This window comes from Scardinius erythrophthalmus (genome assembly GCF_964197995.2).
Source record: "Scardinius erythrophthalmus genome assembly, chromosome: 13".
Lineage (NCBI taxonomy): Eukaryota > Metazoa > Chordata > Actinopteri > Cypriniformes > Leuciscidae > Scardinius > Scardinius erythrophthalmus.
The window spans coordinates 12886219-12905300 of NC_138233.1; the positions used below are offsets into that span (position 1 = coordinate 12886219).

Genomic DNA, 19082 nt, shown 5'->3' on the forward strand with positions numbered 1-19082 from the left:
TCAGCCACCGCAATCCATTTCACATGAAAATAACCTGAAACATTATCTCCACACTGCTGCTTATGCCCTAGTTTTTTTTTTATTATCAACATCGTTACAACAGGTACATGTTCCTCAGGCATTTATCAGAAATGAAATTCCCCTCTCTCATTAAAGGTAAACCAATTTAAGCATCTGATAGATCCAGCCTATTGAGCTACTTTTCAGTGATAGTGGATGGCAGGCTTCTTTATATGCACTTCCTAGACAAAAGCATGTCTCTTTGATGTTATTGTTATATTTGAAATAAACCAATAGAGTAAGCTGTAGGTAGAAGTGGAAAAAAAAGAAGCAGACTATTAGGTCTATAAAAAGCATGTATTACGATGGAAGTGATGCCTTGCGTTTCATTCAGGAGGAATCTTTTTGACACAGAGGACAGATCTTAACTTTTGAGTCAGTCTGAAGCTGGCAGTGAGTGACTGCAATATAGAAAAGATTTGGGTATTAGAACACATGGAATTGGTGAGTAGGTTCCTCGGAGTGTTAAAAGGGAGAGGGCATAGAAAGTTGAAGGACAGCAACAGAGACAAAGTTTGTGAGAGCTTGATAAGCGACGAGTCTAGGGTAGTGCAATATTCTGGCACAAAAGAATATCGCAGAACTACAGATTTAAAGTGGTTATGCAACAGATAAAATAAAGTGCACTTTATATAATGAATGTTCATGCATAATAATGTTTTGACTCTTTCTGCAGGTTACATCGATAATTAACTAATACAACTCTTAATGGGTGAGTCATTTACTCATTCATTAAACTGAATCATTCAAAAATGACTCGCTCATACGTTAATGGGCTGCGTCTGAAATCGCGGACTCTCTCTACTCTCTACAAAATAGGTACTTATTTTGAATAAGTAATTACTTCACAACCACTAAAAAGGACGTTCCATATAGTATGAATGTGTGTATGAATGTAATCTGGACTACATTTGCCAAGTTGCCCTCATCACGTGACCTACAGTGTCAGTTGCATCGCTTCACTGTCATTAGGCTTGTTCGACTTCATGAGGCGCTACACAAACAGATCTGCTAGAAACGTTGGCCAACTTAAGACAGCGCTAATGCCACATCACTGTGACGTACAGTATGGCTTTAAAGAGAGCGATTTGAGAGCAGATGGTTGTCTCAAGAATGGCTACACAAGCTTTGACGATGACACAGCTGTTTCACGATTGGCCAGATTTACCACATGACAACGATCACGTGTGTTTCGTGTTTATTCTGACACCTTCAGTTCCACTAATGCTCACAAATCTGTATTTTTATAACAGTAAAAGCTCTTTTCCTGTAGTCGTGATGTTATATTGTGTCATGTTTATCAAAATAAAACTGATAAAATCCATAGACCCCAATTCATTGGCATTCCAAATAGTATGGGCTTATGTTGAACTTTATTCTTGTAAAAACAGACGCTGTATTAAGCAGTAAATAAAGCATTAAATGAAAATGTCTCTAAAACATCTGTGTATTTGACAAATATTGCATTTATTTCACTTCAGCCGTGATAAAGTATGCAAATACAGCACGTGCACCAGTACGGGAAGCATGTCTCCGTTTTCAGCTCCTTTCCGACTGCAAGCTGCAACTATCGGTTTCATCCAGCCGCATCTGAAGTCAAACACACCTACAGACAGATCCTCTCCCGTGGCCTTATGGGATAGTACAGTGTCCATCATATGCAGACTTCCTCGCCGGAAGTAGAAGGTCATCCAGTATTTTTTGCCCACTCTTTTATGAGTACCGTGAATTCGAACATATTTATTTTGTCACATACTGTTTTTCACCTACTATACAGTAGGGAAGTGAGCAATTTCAGATGCCATGAGTGAGACATTTAATCATTTACTGAAGTGATTTGTTCAAACACAGTGATTCATTCAGCACGCACAGATACTGTAGATGGACGGATGGAATTCTTTTTCATTACGGTAATGTTTATTTCCTGGAATATCTGAAGAATATATTTGGAAACACAATTTGCTGAAGCACATGAATCATCATGGCATTATATTCAGTTTTATATGCTATTAAATAGATAAAAACTTGGTAATTCAATGACCCTGCATCCCACACATATTCAGTAGTGTATTTACAGTACCATCTGTTCAGTATCACGATATCAATAGCAAGGAAATATAGCGGTAACTGTACCAAAGCAGAAAACTCTGGTAAGGAGCCAACCGTAAATCAGACTAATGAACAGTGTATCTGCTTGTATGTGTAAGCTTTTCTGCTATCAGTTAACAGGAGTGAAAAGTTTGTCATTATGTAACATTAGTTTCCATGTCTTTCTCTCAGTTATATAACCTGAACACAGTTGCAAGTCATTAATGGCTTCATTCCATCTTTTTTTCTTCTCCTCTTCTGTCCTTTTTTTTTTTTTTTTACTTTTACACACACACACACACACACACACACACACGCGCGCGCGCACACACACACACACACACACACACACACACACACACACACACACACACACACACACACACACACACACACACACACACACACACACACACACACACACAAAAAAAAAAATCTCACCCATTCTTTCTCTATACTTTGATTCAACATTGTTAAATTTCTAATTATGATCATGCACTAGCACACCCTGAAAGCAAATGTTGACAACAGGTAAAAATTAGTAGTTGTGCGAGTCCTACTATTTATTTACAGGTATTCATCCATATCTGTCTGCTATGCTGCATATGTACATATGGTAATGCCCTTAAACCAAGCTTTTGCAGAAGCATATAATTGAATTGGTGGTTTTCTCAAATGTACTGGAAGCCTATAGACTTCAGCTAAAGCTTTCAACTCTTTCTGTCCAGTTGCTGCTTCGGGACATCAACCCTTCAGCCTAGTTCGACTGGACTGAACTCTTTGCAAATTTTATGAGCCCATTCCTCTCTCTCAGCTCCTACTTGTGAATCCTTGTGAATTAAGGCAGCAGAGTTCACCAGGTCACTGTATTCATCCTTGATTTTGTATCTATATAATGATATAGCCAAGATCTCACTGCACCTTAAAAACTGTCCTTATGAAGTGCATAGACCAAAAAACTCCTAGGGAAATGGTAAAAAAAAGTGCCAGGTGGCATTGAGATGGTCAGCATTGCAATAAAAAAAAACAAAAAAAACATTTAAGTTGTAAAATATTAAAATAGAAAACAATTATTTTAAATTGTAATAATATGTCACACTATTACTGTTTTTATTATATTTTTAATCAAACATTTAATCAAACATAAGAGACTTAAATGATAAAAAGGCTCAAAAGCATTAAAACATGTACGTAGAGTACCTGGTTCAACAGACATTAATCTACTGATATACGTGCTGATATATTTTGTCTGATGTTTTTTTATGTAATTATGAAGTGGGTTACTATCTGTGAGTAATTTGTTTTGGAACAATTTGGAAATTTACGAAGCTGTTAAAGCCTTACAAAACCTAGGGGAAGCTACAATTTGCCTCTTATTGCCAGAAATAGTCATGTTTCACAGTCTCCCTCTGAAGCCAGACTTCACGACTCCAAAACAGAATTATGTATCTCCAGGGTCCAAAAATAAACCTGATTCTCTGTTTGACTTTTGTCACCCTCCTCACATCCCTTTCATTGCCAATCAGAAAAAAAAGTCAATACGCTATCAAGCTTTGCCTGAGAAATCTAAGATGGACACAGTGGCAGCGCTCCTGCACACTCTTCACCTCAGGTCTTTGGAGCTATAAAGCAGAATGATTTATGATATTTATTCTCATAAAAGTCTACCATGCTGTCTAGAAGCCACAGATCAGCTCGCAAGAGAACGCCGCTGATGGTGAAGCAGCAGTAAGTAAATACATGGCACCACGAGGCGACAGATAGCATTAGCATTAAGCGCTACCAACCGCCATCAATCAGTTCCGGAGACGCAAATCAGGATGCAAATTTCCAGTTAAACCTCTGGAGCAGTCGACATCAAAGCAGCGCTCAAATGCACCCTGCGTGCCAGACTGCTGATGAAGATAACATGTGACTGAGCGTCATTGGCTTTGTCTGAAAAACAACAGGAGCCATCAACTCAGCATTGATGCAGATCCACGTATGCTCGTATTCTTTTCTCACTTGTGAGCACCTGAACCTGCTGTGGTCTCAAATACAGAACACTGCCAATCAAAATGTTAATACATCACACTCATCCCTAATGACATTTGTGCAAGTCACAGATGTGATGTAGATTACTGTACCATTTGCAGGTAATAGACTTCTACCTAAGTGACAATGGAGATGACTATTGTTTACAGACGCATTAGTATCTGGAACCATTTCTAAAATTGCCAAATATATCCATAAAAAGCTAACAATGGTGTATTTTATGCTGAGGCCCAGAACTCATCCATTTAAAATGGGGCGAATCCAGTAATGACTTATTATAGCACAAAAACCTAAAATTCTGTAGTTCTCAACATTTTTGTCTCCAAGGCTCCACATTTTCCAAGGCTTCCAAAACTAGGACTGTTAAAATGAAGAACTGCTATTCATTTTGTAATTATGGAAGATTCAAGAACTATGTAAAAAAAAAACAAAAACAAAAAAAAACGTAGCTATGAGAAAATGGAGTCTATAAAAATGCTGACTTTTTTTTAATCAAAAATATAATACAAAATTGAATACATTAAAAATCTATTTATTTAAATTCTAACATTTTTTTTATTTATTTAATCAAGTTAAAAAGTTATTTAATAACTAATTTAAGTTATTTTATTAATATTCAACAAGAAACATCCCTTATTTAATACAATCTATATCTTCCTATCATCTTGATTGCCCCTTGGTTGTCAACAAGGTCCCCTTGTTGATTTGCATAATTATTTTAGTGACAATGGGCGCAATTCATTCTTGGTAAATTCCCTCCTCAATGTTCGCTGGAATAATTTCAGAATAAACCCTTTAAACCAGAGGCCTCAATTCACATGGTGAGAGGGGAACTTTAATTGAGTTGTCTGCTAGTTCCTAATAAACCATCTTGTGTGCTTTAGTAAACAGTGTCATATTTTCCCAGCGGATGTAGCTGACACATATTAGATCGTGTGAAAAATAGGCCACTGAATGCAAATCACCTCCGCCTTTCCCACCACTTAAAATTACCTAATCTACTTTTTGCTTTTTTTCCCCTCTTCGTGTGGATGAGAACATTGCACAAAGTTCAAGTAGAAAAAGTCATGTTGCTTAAAGCAATACAATACTCTCACAGGCTGGCTTTTACAAAAAAAGAAGAAACAAACTAATAAGAGTGTAACTGAGCCTGTGGAGGCTATGTACATGTTTCGTAGCGGGTTTTAGGACATAAAAGGAACATTAAAGTTCACCCAAAAATGAAAAGTATGTCATCAATCATTTCAAAACTGTGTGGCTTACTTTCTTCTGTGGAACACAAAACGCAAATAATAAAAGAAGCTAAAACATAACGGCATAAATAGCATCATAAAAATGGTCCAAGTGTTCTGAAACAATAGCTTGTAGAGAGTGAAACAAATTCTTTCCCTGCCACTGTTTTTTTCTTTTGTCAGAAGTTGCCAGTCAGCACCAGCGTTTTGATAATTTTCACAAAACTAGGACTGTGAAGCTTTAGGGGTGTTTTCTTTCTGAATCCGATCCAGACTTAGTCTTTGACAAAAACGCAGTTTTCTCAGCTTTTTGCTCTAAATTTTTTATTTTTAATTTTTTATGAAACTGACCCACATACAAGTGTTGATAAAAAAAAAAAAAAGAATGCATGAAGCTAGAGCAAACTGTTTTTTTTTTTTTTTTTTTTTTTTTTTTTTAAGCAGAGGCTCTGTACTTTCTTTTGATATCTTGCATGTTCAGATATTTCTACAACAATATATTCCAGGGGCCATGAAAATTTTGTGAAAATTATCCATTTTGTTGGCAACTTAAAGGGGTCATATAATGCCATTTTTGTACAAGCTAATATGATTCTTTAGGGTCTAAATTAAAAGTTTGTAATATACTTTAATTAAAAATTCTCATTAGTATTGTAAGAAAACACTAATTTTACCTGGTCAAAAACAGCTCTGTTTTCAGCACGCCGTTTCAGTGCATGTGTCTTTAAATGATAATGAGCTTTGCTCACCCCGCCCCTCTGTTCTGTGGGTACACCATATTAGACATTCTCTGACCGTATCTAACACAATAACCACGTGTTATTCGTTATAAACGTGGGATTATGAATTATATTGAGAACGTCGTACATAGAAAACATGCTGTAATGTACCCTGAGTGTAAACCTTAGACGCATTCATCGTGAAGCCTGCAGCAAGGTTTGCAAATTTCGCGAAGATTAATATAAATACTAATATAAAGGTTAATAAAACATTACACTCACATCTTCTGGAGGTTCAGCAGGAACACGTTGGTACCGATCTGTTTTTTCTCGTTTGTAACACTGTCTGGTGTGAAATGATTTGCGCAAACATGAAAGCACAGACGATCGTGGGGAATCCCCATGAGGGAATCCCCGCGTCAATCCTTTGGGCATATCGCTTCAAAAACAAAACTCAGCCACTGCTTCTTCAACGGCTCGGATTTAGGAACATCCAAATGACTGCTGTGTTCCTTATTACATCTAAGAACAGAACACCACAATCGCTTAGACGCCATTCTACTCCAGCATATCAACAATGGCGGACTACTATGACGACGGCTGTCGCAGCTTGCTCAGGGCGGGTCTTGTGTTGAAACACGGCTGTCAATCACAATAGCGGGAGGGGCGTACGATCTTATGACGTCACAATATCGAACGGCTTGATTTCAGAGATGGTCAAACATATAAGGAGATTAAAACAAAACCACTGGATGGATTTTTATCATGATAGGATGGTTGTGTACAGGCACTGCCAACAGACATTTCAGTACAATCAACTTGTAAAAGTGCATGTACCATTATATGACCCCTTTAAAAAAAAAAAAAAAAAAAAAAAAAAAAACCTCTGACGGGGAAAGAGTTAACACAATGGATACACGGCCAACTGGAGATAAAAATTTTGGTCTGTTTGTCACAAAAAGAAAAATGGAATACGAGTAGACGAGTTGCACGGAACATTTCAGATACTTGTATGGTATTTTCACATTCATTTCGCATTCATAAGAGCACATTATTCACAAAGTCATATGGGTTTGAAACAAAATGAGTGTAAGAATTTGAAACCTTGTATTTTGAGTTGTCTATGTTTCATTAAAATAAGCATGAAGATTTAACTGTAACAAAAGAAGACTAGCAGCTCTGGTGGAATCAGTGATGTTCCATAATTCATATCAGCAAACATCATTAGTAATTTATGGTGAGGCAACGTTGTGAATGTAGCTGTTAGCAAGAAGAACAAACTCATTGGTCATATTTGCACACATTTCATGGTTTGGCAGGGGAAAAGCAACACAACTGTGCACTTTCAAACCTCTTAATGTCTTAACTGACTGAGTGAGTTTTTATAAAAAAAATAAAAACAAACTTTTATTAAAGCTGTACTAAAATGATCTAGCTATCACAAAACCTTTTATTTGAAAACAAATGATCTGAAACTACTAATAGATGGATTTGAATGGAAAATTTTAAATGTTTATTTATTTTCCTTCCGTAAGCAACATTTCCAGCTCTAAAAGACTAATGCTTTTATATAACACTGATCTATATAACTGCATACTCTTACTATTTTTGTGGACGAAAGTGTCAAATACATAATGTAATAGAACTCTGTGTGTTACCATCTGCTCAAGTGTGCCGTTATTAAAAGCATGCTCCATTTCAGAGTAAAACAATGCCATTCAAATCCATCTTAACCAGTTCTGTGTCGCTGTGATTGCAACTTTGGTGTCAAACATCTAATTTAATGTGATATTATCACACTAAACCTGTTAAGTGATTCAGAACCTGCGGCACAACCCATTCTGGCATCCTTTTCGAGAGCAGGAAAGGTGAGACCATGATCACTATCAGAAAAATAATAACTCTGATAATAATAGCATTGACGCAATTAAAGTGGATATGACTGAGACAGGTTGTGGGAGGAGACTCCAATTCAGACGGGACTCATCGGCTTTTCACTTTACATGCTAATGCAGCAAGCACTAGACCAGCAAAGAAAACCATTTGTATTTTTTTGCAATAAAAAAAAAAAAAAATTATTCTCCTAGTTCTCTTTCACTCCCACCAAGCCTCTCTCTCTGTTATTCTCTTCTCTCTGGCACTGGTTAAGAGTCTATGATGGCACTCAAAGTGAAAGAAATCTCCAGACAAATGAACAGAAACATTGTCATCAAGTGAACAGAAATGAATGTATGCCAGATGCTTTCATCTAAGTCCAATCAGCACTTTCCTAAAACAGAAGTTTGGGAAGGTGCATGGCCTTATTCTTTGTAGAATAAAGCAAAGTCTTTCTAATTAAGTATATGTGCACTTATGAAGGAATATTACAACATAAAACTCATGCAAAATTCTCTTAATCTAGCCATGGCTTTTTCTTACTTTCATTACATTTTCTTCAAACGCTTTTTTTCCCCCCAGTGGAGTGAAATATGTGAGCGCTGAAACGTGGAAGCAGATTTCAGATCCCTCTCATATCACTCCATCACGAGTACAACATATCAGCTCGCAACGCAATGCACGTCAGCAAAAACGTCAGCAAAAATTCACCACGTTAAACAAATGACTATTAGCACTCCAAATGGAACAATATTCCATAAAGTTTTAGAAAATCTAAAAATGTATTATCTAAATACAAACATTTATATAATACATTTTTAAAGAATTATCTTTCTTGCTCACCAAGACTGAATTTATTTGACCCAAAAGCCCAGTAAAAACTGAAATATTCTGAAATATGATTACAATTTAAAATAACTGGTTTAGATTTTAATAGATTTGATTTTTTTTTTATTTATTTTTTTTGTGGTGGCAAAGCTGATTTTTTACCACCCATTATTCCAGTCTTCAGTGACACATCAAAATCAGTCTAATATGCTGATTTGGTACTCAATAAACATTTTTTTATTAAAATCACTGTTGAAAACATTTGTGCCCTGCGTAATATTTCTGTATAAATCATGATATTTTTTTTTCAGGATAAGATTAGAAAGTTCAAAAGATACAACATTTATTTAAAATAGTTTGTAACATTATACATGTCTTTACTGTCACTTTTGTTGCATTTAATGCATCCGTGCTGAATAAAACTATTCATTATTATTATCTTTTTTTTTTTAAATCCTCAAACTTATACTGTATATAGTGAGTGTAGTCTGACGATTAAAGTGGGAAGTCCACTTCTGCTTCATTTCACTCACATACTCAGCAATCGAGTTGCTGTCTAACTAAAGTTTAAAAGGCAAGATTATAATGAGATACGCAATATACTGACACTGGTGAGTGTTAATAAGAAACTATGAACAGAGTTCTATTAATTCTCCTGATGCGCTCTGGATGTTTGGCGGATCACCGCTGAGCTTAGTCATTAAGATCATTCTGCTGATGACCGAAGTGTCACTAATGATTTGCAAACATGCAAACAGCAGATGATGAAAAATGCTCTACACACTCTTGTCATAACACACTGAGCAAGCTTCAATGTGTTGTGGACCCAAATACAGGACAACGAATGCATCATAAGTGAAACTGAAAAATAGCAATAGCAGTAGCATTTTCTAAGACTTTGAAAAACACTACTGTAGTTTTCAGTTTCACTCACAATCTCTGATATCTTATAGTAACAGGAAAAAGTGTTGGGGAAAAGGAGTTTGAATAATGGTAATACAGGTAGCTTATGCAAATGAGCCATTGGAACACTTATGTGTTCCACAATAATGTCTCTAAAATTTAAATTAATATAATACCTAAACAATTAAATCATATATTATCATATTAAAATGAAGACAACCTCAGGGATCCACAATACCTTTTCAGTCGTGTTTGATGACTGGATTGTTTTACAGAGATCGTAAAAAGTAATTTCTAGCTGAAGGAATACTTTAAGTAAGTATAACTAAATTACAACTTTCTAAAACTTCTAAGAATCTATAATTATTATTTGTTTAATTTCCTTATATTTCCAGGTTTTTCCAGAACCATATGAGACCTCAGGAACCTGAACTTTTTTTTTTTTTTTTTTTTTTTTGCAGTTTTAAACCGGTCTAGCTGGTCTCCCTGTTTTATCAGGTCAGCCAGCTAAAACAGAGCAAAACCCCTCTAAAACCAGTAAATCAGACAAGCCTGGCAAGGCTAGGACACCAGAAAACATCATAGGTTGGTTTAAGCCATTTGTTCAGCATTTATCAGTACGATCTACACAAAGCCAACTAGAGCAAGCCCAACTATTCAATTAGCAGCTGGCTACTAATTACAAATAAGTATTTGTAAAGGCAAGAGATTAGCCGTTAACAATGAACAAAAGTCCACTGCAAACACTCATTAAAGCTCAGTATTTTCGTTGTGATGATTTGAATGCAGTAGCACGATAAGCATTTCATTTCTACGGTTCCGAAGGACCAGCGGGCCGTCATGTGTGTCTGAGAGTGCGGTCGTCACAGACATAATCTGTCAAGGAGAGGACGAAGCTGTGACTCGATATGGAATCGCAAGATATGGGGTTTTAAACAGGCAATAAATCACTGCAGCAGCAACAAAATACAAGAAACAAACTCATGAATCATCTTGAAGACCCCGCAATGATCTTTTTCGAGCTAGCATGAGACACCATGTTAGCATATCGCTAGTCCATATTTACACACAGCCAGCCTATATGCAATATGCATTAATCTGCCATCCCGCAATTAACCACAGATCTGAAACCGTTTCATCCAGAGCCTATTTTTCTTTTGTCATACAATCCTTGTTTGATATAGTCAAGCTAATTATTAATTTATCTCTAAGAATATCCAATCCAGCGTGTCTTTACTTTTCTCATGTTTGTGTGAGTTTGGTGAGGCATTTTTTACCGGATAAGCATTAATGAATTATTAAAGAAGCTGAGGTCTTTTTTTTTTTTTCGGTAGAGGAAGTGGAGCCAGAAAGAAAGCTTCTAGGCTGTTTCCTGGAATGAAATGCACCCACAGCAACCAGACAATCTGCTTGCATAAGCACATTAATGTACAGTCACTGTCAACACTACTGGACTTGCAGTGTTTTTATTTATTTATTTATTATTATTTGTGCAATAAAATTAGTCTTTTTTAAAAGACACACACAACTGCATATTCCCTCCCACGTGCTGCAAATGCTAAGTGCTTTTACTGTAGTCTCAGATAGCTAATTTGGATAAATTTCACATTGAAGCTGTTTTGCTCAGCTTCAATTACTTGGGTTAACTTCTTCTGCTTCTGTACTTTAGTTTTTCTCTTTGGAAACCACAGACCGAAATGTGATACACAACAATTACATTTGTTTTAGCACAGGGTGCAGAGCAACGATCCTCTGAATTTGGTGTGACAGATACACATTTACAGTTGTTCTTCAACCGATTTTGCACATTTCTCTAAGCCAAGGCCAGCCATTTCTCCATTCCAAGGTTCTTTCAAAACCATTGAAGAAACAGCTCAGTCGAAAAAGAAAATTCTGTCATTTACTCACCCTTCAAACTAATTCTTTTGAATTTTCTATTCATCAAAAGCTCATCCCAAGGCGTCATATACTGACGCTTTTGACATTTCGTCTACATAACGCACATGGCACCCTTTAGCGTCAATATGAGACGCAGATAAATATGGGCCAGAAGGCGCCTCCTAGCGGCCTAACCCTAACCCTACCCCAGACCTAAACCTACCCCTAATCTGCATCTCATATTGACGCTAAAGGGTGCCATGTGCGTCGGATGTTGACGAAATGTCAAAAGCGTCAGTATATGACGCCCTAGGATGAGAATGCGTTGATATATATATATATTAATAAGAAAAGATTCTTGAGCAAATCAGAATGATTACTGATAGATCATGTGTAGGGTTGGGTATCGTTTGAATTTTAGAGATTTTGATTCCAATTCCGATTCCAATATGGTTAAAAAAAGTAAAACATTTAGATATCAAACATTTTTATTCTGTCTTTTTGCAACATTTTGTTGCATCTGAATACCATGAACAAAAACCAACAGTCTAAAGAACAACTAAATAATAAACTAGACTAACTAATCTAAATTTCAAACTTTATTAAAGACAAGTATGTACAGTAGTCACCAATACAATAAGCAAAGCAAATTAGAAAATAAAAATGCAACTGAACAAAGTTCAGAAATTGAAATTAAATGTAAAATAACACTACATAGTTTTCTTTTAATAAATAAAATATAGATTAATCCTTATTACATTTCTAAAAGTTATTCAGTCAAGATCAGTGAGTGATTATCTTTTGAGTCTTTTGTTCTTTGATTAACAGTAATGAAACCTAATGCATGGATCCCGTATACTGTATCACACGCGTTTTCTTTCTCAACTGTTTACGTTCACTTAAGACTTAACCAACTGTGTTTATGAAGATTCTTTGACATTATTTTGTGTGTATTTATCCATTCAAGTGCAAAAAGACGCATAAGAGTACTCAATTCAGTATTCATGCACCCTGTGAGAGGATGCTTTTTGTGTGCTCGCTTTTGGATGTTCCCAGCATAGAAAACAAAACATACGTGTTGAATTGAGTTCTCGTTCGCGTCTTCTTGAGCTTGAATGGTTTAAAGCCACATTAAAATGCGGGCACAGGAATTGATAAGTGGAATCAAACTTGCTATAAAATAAAAATGATCTGATTTCAGAATTGGATTCCCAAAACTAATCACGTGACACTGAAGTCTGGAGTAATGGCTGCTGAAAATGTATTGCTGTAATGGCTGCCATCAAAGGAATATATAACATTTTAAAACAGAAAACAGTTACTGGAATAATTGCAGTAATATTTCACAATTATATAACTGTTTTTAATATTTACTGTAATAAAAAAATGACTGCATTTTCAATCAAATTAATTCAGCGTTTGTGAGCATATGAGACTTAATTATTATTTAATATTAGTAATCATAGTAAATTATTAAAGATAATCTTCCTGACCTCAAGCTTTTGATTTTAGATTTGGTTCGACATGCTGGTGCATAAATGATGACCAAATGTTCATTCCTAGGACTATACCTTTAACACAGACAAGACAAAATAAAGCCAAATACACATTGCATGTTGTCAAATGTCATTAAATTCACATCTGCAGTGATAAAAAAGTGAAGAATTCTAAAGAAAAAAAAAAAGTGGAATTTAACCAAAAAAAATTCACACAACTGTCATGACTTTGCCATGTATAAAATTTGAGAAAACTCAGAGCAAAGAAATAATGAGGACCCTAGAGGAAGAGTGAGGAGAAGTAGTAGTGTAGGACTGAGAAGAGATGGAGTGGGAGAGAAAATGAGAGAGGATAAGGAATAGGAGGAAGAGAGGAAGAAGACTGGGGAAGGGTAGAAAGAGATGATAGGAGAGAAAGAGAATGTAGGACGAGGAGGAGAAGGCGTTTAAAAAGTTGATAAAAGAGCAAGAAGAGATGGTTTACAAGAAATGAGCAGTAGGAAGAAGCGGAGAGCCTCAAAGAGATGAGAGTCTCTCTAATTGACTATTTAATGAATTATGGTTTCTAAATAAGTACAAGTAAATGTGGTCAACAAGAATCCAGCATCACCATCTGTGCTGTCAGGGAACCATACAATATAGCAAGACTGATTTCTTTCACAGTCCTCATCCTCTTTCCACAGGAACAATCTGAAGCAAAGGGTTTTTTGTGGTTTAGGACAATGTCCAGTTCCACCACTCAGTCATGGCGTGTGTGAGTGGTTTATTGTATAATCACTTTCCACCATACTCTCCATTTTTTAATCCATTTGAGGAGATCTTCTCCTCTTGGAGATGGAGAGTGTTCGACTGCAATCTTTGACAAAGTAACTGTACTCCAAACAGTTGAAGAGACTCAAAGAGATACAAATGCATGTGGGCAAAATGTAAAGAACATGATTGTTTTAAATAATCCAATCATGCTGTTAAGGATTATACTGGTAAAATGTTGCCAAATTCTGTATTTTGATGCCACTGACCTTAGTTTGACATAATATGCTAAATCAGTTGAGGAAACCTGTATCAGTAATCACGATATGGCACAGTCCTGTGGTGACATGCTCATTTACTCTAGGCCCATTCTGTTTCAGAGGATAAGATATTTGCATCATAATTCTTCGAGAAATTAGGAATGAAGCATAGCCTGATAGTTTTGGCTCTCAGTTATAGGTTAATCTGTTCTACCCAGAGGCATTCACGTTTCAGGATTACACATTCCCAGGCCCAATCCAGGCAGAGGAGGACAGGCAACATGAATGCCAATCACGTCCGGAAAGTGGAAAGATGTGATTCGCCTCACAACGAGTTCTGCATGAAATGCGGGAAGCTGTAAAAGGGGTGCTGATAAGACACAGGTGAGCTGATAAGCCATCAGCTCTCTCTCCTATCCTCGCCTTTTCTCCTACCCATCATCCTTATTTCCGAACTTCATTCACCGTCAAAAGGGGCGATTGGAAATCACTGGAGCCATAAGCTCTCAACCTGAGGCGCTACCGTGACTCATACCTACATTTCTGCATTATACAAAAAACATTATCACCTGTCCCATAGGGAAAATAACCGCATATTTGGTTGGGCACCTGCAATCATCGCATGACACACTACTGCCCTCGCTATCATGCTTGAACTTGTTCTAGCCAGTGACCCCAAAACAAACAGAGTGCAAGCAAACAAAATGCAAGTGATGATGTATAATATGTGCACTTAGGCTCTCCTGCGTACCCTTATAGGGGTTCCTGAATTAAACATGAGCTTGAGCCCAGTGTTGCAATGCAGCGGCTCTACAGCTGCTTACCTGCTGTTCCTCATAAGCTTGCACACACACAACTTCATGTGTACATTCATGCTCCTCTGATTTTGCAGAGTGCCACTGCAATTCCTGCCAGATAAAAGCCACTTCCTATGCAGGGGCATGATGGGGGTCCCTTAAAGCTTTCTGAAGGATAGAGGACAAGCGCAGGAAGGTTTCTGCCATTTTAACTAAGCGGTTTATTACTGGGCATTGTAAGTGCTTAAACATGACTACTTTGTGTGGATAATGCAAATGTTAATGTCATTTATATAAATAAATGTATCAAATATTATCTAAATGTAAAGAATAGTTATATAAAAAAAAAAAAAAAATGACTAAAATAAAACTGTTTAAATACATACTCTTTGTGGAACTTAGACTATGCGAGATGGTCTAAAATCAAAATGTCCTGAATCCATGAATCAACTAATAACACTTCATACGTTTCATATAGTGTTGGGGTTCAAACAACAGTGTACACAACTGACTTCATTGTACGAACAAAAAAAACTAATTTTTTTCAAAATATCTTTATTTTTTGTTCCAGAGAATAAAGTATTCACTATATGAGGCTTCCTGGAATGTTAGGCTCTAGCTATATGAATGCTAACATATTCTTGTCAATAAAGAGTTTACTAGAAAATCAAAAGATTAAATGCTTATGCTCCTGTAGACGAATCATCACTGTGAAAATAGTACGCTATAATGGATGTTTGCAGTGGACTTTCAAATGCTGTAATCATTTGCCAGTTGCTAATTGAACAGTAAAGCTGACTCTAGTTGGTTCTGTGTAGATTGCACAGATAAACACACCAAATTACAGTACTGTATATAAATGCTAAGTGGTTCCTGTCAACAAGGGGTTTACCAGGATGTTTATGTAAGACCTGATTAATTTTTAGTTACAGAAAGAGCAAAGATGTATTACTGATGTATTACTCTCCCTGACATAAACCACATAAGTCTGTACGAAGTATCCATCTTTCCAACTTGTGCTTGAAGTCCCAGAATTGTATGCTTCCTAATCAGTGGTAGCAGCCCTGTATCAAAGACAAACCCCTTGTCTATCGGTGCACTTAGGCTGTTTTAATAGTTCACACAAAAAACTAAATGTTGTCATCATTTACTCACCCTTATTTTGTTACAAAGTTGTATGACTTTCTTTCTTCATGAAAGTAAAAGGGGTCAGATGTTTTTCGACCCCACTACATTTCAAAACATCATCTTTTTGGTTCTGTATAGAGTTAAGAAAGTCATACAGGTTTGGAACAACACAGAAGTGAGTAAATACATTTTTGGGTGAAATATCCCAGCCTGATCTCATGAAAATGTGTCTCTATAGCACACATTGTGTTTATCGTGCAATTTATACACGGAAATGAGTTTTTACGTGCATATACGCAGTTTTCGCATGCATTTGATACGCACTTTATTGCGTGTAATACACACGCCCCCCACAACACTAATCCTACCCAAACGTATAATACATGCGTACCCCACACCACTACTAAACCTAGCCATGCGTATCATATGCACGTAAAAACTAATTTTCGCGTAAAATTGCACGATAAACACAGACGCATTTAGTGTGAGCGGGTTGAATATCCCTTTAATACAGCACATCTATCATGCAAAACAAATGAATAGCCAACATCTTATGATGCTTTGAAGATCTTTCAAGGATGTTTCAAGCTTACTTCCTTGTAAATACATCAAATAAAACGTGTTCATCTGTTCTGAGCCGGCAAGTTTTCCCTATTTTTTTTTTCTTTTTTTTTTTTTTTTTTAATGATTGTGCTTCACATTCTTGTTTATAATCAGTTAATTCATTCACAGTCAAATGTCTATTTCAATTACTGCTTGCTTGAGCATTTCCATGAATCATTCGGGTGCAGCTTATGTGAGAATTGTGTGGCTGAGTCAGTTAGAAAGAAAAGATTCACAGACTCATTTTAAAACATACTGGCTCCCCAAGAACGTATCTCAGCTACTGTCTAACACACCTGGTTGGATCTTTTGAATTATCTAGAGACCCCTTGTGAGCTGAATCAGAGGTCTTTGTGTAGGGCAGGAGAAAACATACTAATTCAATTTCTCCCCACGGGGAGGACAAGCCACCCTTGCACTATCCCTCTTCCCTGAGTGAGCCAACTGAGCATAAAAAAGTTTAAGGATCTGAAAAGAACATTCAGGTTTGTCTTCTTTACTCAAGAAAACTTACCGCAGAGAATAGACAGAAAGGGGTGATACATGTTGGGAAGACAAAGCGGGAGAAGGTTCAAGCTTTCAGGTTATCGGAATCATTTTTTAGAACGACGGCTTACAGGCTGTGAACTTTAGTATGAGCAATGTTTTAGAGCTGAGTTTGTGCATCTCATTGTGATCTGAGGTTCATCAGCTGCCGCTCATTTATCAAGAGCTCAGTCGAAGTTTCACAGACATAGCAAGGGAAATAAGGAACATATTTGCCTAAGCTGCTTTCCCCCAGAGGAAAAAAAGCATCTAATTTTTAAAAATATTTTCTTTCACACCTTTTTCACAGTTGCGGCTTATCTCCTTTCTGCAGTATTTGCCTTTTTTGTTCTCCCAATGTCATGCTACAATTCTTCCACAATCCCCCCTCTGTTCTCTAACAACAAATGGCCGCTCGCCTCTTTTTGTCTTAGCGACAGCAAAATGGTCTATTTCTTATTGAAACTCTCAGCCTCTTCCCTAACCCATTGTCTCCAGTTTCCCATTGCCCAAAGGCTGTCTGCTGCCTTTTATTTACAGTTCTGCAGAACTGGAGGGGTAGAACCCAGTAACCCGCTGCTAAAAGACATGGGCTGTTCCTGCCACTTTTGCCAAGATAACATTATGTTCTAAACTTACAGTCAGCAACTGTACCCATACATCCCATGCATACTGTGCATATTATGTTTATGAGTCAGAATGTCTCTCTAAGAAGAGTTCACAATTAAAAATTAGCCAAATGCTAAAATTCGGTGATGGGAAGTAAATAAACCAAAATTACACACCACAAGCTGTGGTGTGTAATTTAATCGACAGCATTTGTGGCATAATGTTCAGTGCTTAAATTATTTCCGCTAGTCCCTCCATTTGTTACCAACCAACTATTAAATAAAAACAAACAAATAAATAAAAACAATCTAGGTTACAGTGAGGCACTTACAAAAGAAGGGATTGAGGCCAATCCATAAATATATACTCAATAATATAGCCACAAGACGCAAACAATATGAAAGTTGTTAAAAAAAAGAAACCTGAAAAAAAGAACACAACCCTCTACGTGTAAAACTACATCCAGTTTTAAAACTTTGCCTTTACAACGTAACAGTATAAAAGGCCTGCCTAACGTTTAACAGAAGAAGTATTATTATGTTATTTTATTAATTCTTTGGGAATACACTTCCCATTTCTGCTATTAAATCCTCCAAAAAATTCTACTCCCTTTCAATTCCATAATAAGTGCCTTGCAGTAACCTTGATTCTGTTTTTGTTTTATATATAAGCGTAGGCTACTTGTTACAGGAACAGTTGTAGTGCGGTCTGATTGTTATTCTGGATATACCTTAGTGATTAAATAACCATTAAGGAATTAAGTTAAAAGATTAGCCTCTACTAAATGCTTCTGGTTCTCATTATTTCCGAATTCCCCCAACAATTCCAACACGAATCAAGAACACTTGCTTGCTAGACTAAACAACAGTGTCTCACACTGACTCCTACGGTAAGGCAAGCTACTGTTAATTCTTCAGGCTACTTATATGACAAGTTTGCACTTTCAGATTATCATAAGCTAGACCCGGTTTTAAATCCAGACTGTTGAATACAAACAACTGTCAAACTGTCACTCTCTTAGTATGTAACCCACACATATACTCTGCAGTATAGCTGAAGACAGCTGATGTTTGAGTTCACCATGCCAGTTGCTGTCTATGGATTCCCTCCAGGTGTAGAATGACCAGGCAGTGAAAGTGAAGAGTACTCCAATACCTCTCCATCCTCTCAAGGTCAGGGGCTCTGAAGAGGATACCAGAGCTCTATGAAAGAATATCTCAGCTATTTTCATCTGCTGTTCCTTCCACAGGGACCTCTAGCTCATAATATTTAACACAGAGAGAGCAGTACGGCTTGC

General features: G+C 36.7%; 1 protein-coding gene across 1 annotated transcript in view; it reads right to left on the reverse strand.

Annotated features, from left to right (window-relative positions):
* lingo2 (leucine rich repeat and Ig domain containing 2) overlaps window positions 1-19082 on the reverse strand; it is a 303604-nt gene that overhangs the window by 248099 nt on the left and 36423 nt on the right. The gene's annotated exons all lie outside the window — the stretch shown is intronic.